Source organism: Podarcis vaucheri, assembly GCF_965113315.1.
Source record: "Podarcis vaucheri genome assembly, chromosome: 2".
NCBI lineage: Eukaryota > Metazoa > Chordata > Lepidosauria > Squamata > Lacertidae > Podarcis > Podarcis vaucheri.
In genome coordinates this window covers 51,855,343-51,858,684 of record NC_138760.1, presented here as the reverse complement: position 1 = coordinate 51,858,684, position 3,342 = coordinate 51,855,343, and the positions used below count along the sequence as shown (strand labels likewise).

At 47.0% G+C, this 3,342-nt stretch overlaps 1 long non-coding RNA gene across 3 annotated transcripts in view; it reads left to right on the top strand.

The window, feature by feature from the left end:
• The first annotated feature begins 330 nt into the window (after positions 1-330).
• Positions 331-3,342, top strand: part of LOC309527814 — a 3,863-nt gene continuing 851 nt past the window's right edge. Inside the window, exons 1-3 of one of the 3 annotated variants that reach the window (XR_014217370.1) lie at positions 331-672; positions 840-1,051; positions 2,497-2,614. This is a non-coding gene — a long non-coding RNA (uncharacterized lncRNA). Of the gene's footprint in view, positions 678-839; positions 1,052-2,496; positions 2,615-3,342 lie in introns of all 3 variants that reach the window. The other 2 variants (XR_014217369.1, XR_014217371.1) reach the window with 2 other exon arrangements.

Sequence of the window (3,342 nt, the reverse complement as noted above, 5' to 3'; positions counted from 1 at the left end):
CTCAAAATTAACTTCATTAGGCTGTTACATCTAACAGAACATACAGATATTTCTATAAATATTCTGTAGGATTCAGGATTCCTCAACCATCTCCAGTCTGGTTAACATCTTGAGCATTTACGCTCCGACTATGTACTCTGATTTACAGTTCTATGAGAAACTAGACCAGGCTGTCAGAAGGGTCCCAGCCTGAGAAACCTATTCCCACTGGGAGATTTCAATGCCAGAGTTGGATATGATAACCACACATGGAACAACCACATAGGACACTTTGGTACTGGCAGCATGAATGAGACTGCACAAAGACTGCTTCAGTTGTGCTCATATCACAGTCCCTGCATCACAAACACATTCTTCTCTACCAAGGCAAAATGACAAGTGTTCTAGAGACACCCAAGATCAGGCCACTGGCACCAGCTGGACTTTATTATCACCAGGTGATTGGCACTGAGTTGTGTTCATGTCACACAGAGCTGTCACAGTGCTGACTATGACACGGATCACTCCCTGGTAGCAAGCAAGATCCTTCTCCAGCCAAAGAGGGCCTATAGCACACAGCAGAAAGTGCGGCCTCGAATCAACACTTCCAGAACAGTCATACCTGACCTTTGTGAATGCTTCCGTGATTCTGTCGAACAAGCATTACTGAACTGCCCTAGAGACAGCAACAAAGTAAGGTAGAACCACATGCAAGAGGCAACCTACAACACAGCTATTTTGACAAAAGAGAGCAGCAGATCACCAACTGGTTTGAGCGCGGCATTAAGGATATGAAGCCGTAATATAGACAGTCGTTTACCCTCACTAGATTCAACATACTGCCATCCACCTTGTTGCAGGTCAGATACGCGGGTAAACTGAACATGGAATGAGTTTGCCCCTGCGGCACGATAGAAGTGGAAACCATCTCTCACGTCCGCTACGATGCTGTTTTTACAGGGATATACGCTCGATTTTTATCACCCCTGTTATACAGAAAATTCCAAGTGGGCCCGAACCTCAATGTTGAAAATCTCTGACAGAGGACAAAGATCCAGAGATCATGTTAAAGGTGGCCAAATTTTGCGCGGTTGCCATAAAACTTAGGGAACAAGCTGTACTATTGTAAAGACTAAGGACTTAGAAGCAAATTATAGATAATATTGTAGAGATTAAGACTTAAACCATATTTTAACTGCTGCCATTATTGTATTGTTTATTGTTATATTGATTGTTAATTTAAATTTAATTTTATTGTGTTTCTTAATTGTTTAGTACAGTATGTGAGTCTGGTCTGGGACTGTAATAAATTCAGTTCAAAGGATATGAAGCCTGTTATCACTGCAAAGCATGAGGTTCTTGTGAACCATAAGCATGCACCCTGCAAGAAGATGCTTTCTGCATTGACAAAGGCAAGCAGCAATGCCCAGTGGATTGCCAGACAATGTGCTGATGGATACTGGCTAAAGCTGTGTCAGAGCATTCAACTTGCCGCTGATGCTGGCAATACTCACAAAATGGATGAAGGCATGAAGAAAGCCTTTGGACCAACAGTCAGGAAAACTACACCGCTGAAAACCTTGTCTGGAGAGACCATCACAGACTGCAGCAAGCAGATGAAATGATGAGCAGAATACTACCAAGAACTGTACTCACAGGAAAACATGGTCTTCAACACAGCAACTGACAGCATCCAGACTCTGCCTGTCTTGGAAGAGCTGGATGTCCCTCGCTCCCTTGCTGTGCTGAATAACGCCATCAATTCTCAGGCATATGGGAAAGCCCCAGGATAGGAGGGGATTTTAACAGAAGTGCTGAAAGCTGGCCTCAACTCCTCCTCAGCCTTCTCTTGCAGTGTTGGAAAACAGTGTTGGAAGACATGGGTAACTCCAGCATTGTGACCCTCTACAAGAACAAAAGTGACAGTCACGACTGTAACAACTACTGTGAAACCTCCCTGCTGAGTACTGTGGGGAAAGCCTTAGGTCATGTAGTTATCAACAGATCACAGTCACTTGCTGACAGGATCTATCCTAAGTCACAATGCAACATTGGGGCTCAGAGGTCGAAAGTTGACATGATTTTCTCACTGTGCCAGCTGCAGGAGAAATGCCAAGAGCAGAGACGCCTCCTTGTACATCACCTTCATAGACCTGATGAAGGTGTTTGACTCCCATACTTATCAAAAGATGCTCTGAGAAGGTTAATATCCATGTAATATTTTACCCAATCCAGGCATTACACAGCGTAAGGGGTTTAAATTGAGCAGCGGGAGACATGATTCAGAATTATGAGCCTTACAAATGGCATGAACATGCATGCCCATACAGCACAACATACAATTGTGTGGTCAGCCAATGTGCCAACACATGCTTAGGTCATTACTGTTTCCTATACAGAAGTGTTGTTTGTGTCAAAACTTTGTCGTGTGTGATGCGCTCTGAGGTTTTTTTTAGGCTGTCTAGATCTGTTCTTCAATGACCTCTTTGATTTTCATACCTCCTTTCTTCTTTACAGTCCAGTAAAGTGTGACTTATGTGGATTACCCTATAATAGATTGGTATCTGGAGAAGGTTGCCTAGCTTGGTTGGTGGAAAATCAACTTCTCATTCTACTTGTTTTGAATTGATCAAAGGTATGTGAATACAGCCTGACTTGCTGGTTGATTAGCAGGCATGCAAGCGGCTCCAGATAGGCATATCCATGATGAAGTCAAATTCCATGCATCCTTAGCTGGATCATGTTGCATGCATTTCACTCACTGCATAAAAACTGTACTTGAAGTCAATGATAGTCAGATTCTCTATGCTGATTCACTGATGTACAGTGGCGTAGCGTGGGGGGTGCAAGGGGGGCCGGCCGCACCGGGCGCAACATCTGGGGGGGAGCGCGCTCGCTGCCTCCGGAGTCGCCGAAGAGCCTCGGGCGCAGGCTGTAGCAGAGCCGCATGTCTCGCGGAACCGACGGGCTGTGCGCGCGTCCGGGCTGAAGGCGTCCGGCAGGCAGCGGCTCTCAGCGCTCGTCACGGTCCCCGCGCGTCAGGGCCATGGAGGACGCGCCAGGCAGCTCCTCCTCACAGCCCCGTCTCCGCTGGGCCATGTTGCATTTTCCTCGCCTCTCTGCCCCCCTCCTCCTCTGGGCAAGCGGCGTCGTTTGGGTGCCAGCGCCAGCGGCAACTCACCTCAGATCACCTGACGCGGCAGGTTAGGGGTTGGGGGGGCGCAAATTACTTGCCTTGCCCTGGTTTAGGGGGCGCAAATTACTTGCCTTGCCCCGGGTGCTGACAACTCATGCTACGCCGCTGCTGATGTAGCTGTACAGAACCTCTTAGGCTTGGACTTAGAGGTCTCAGTGTCGGAATGA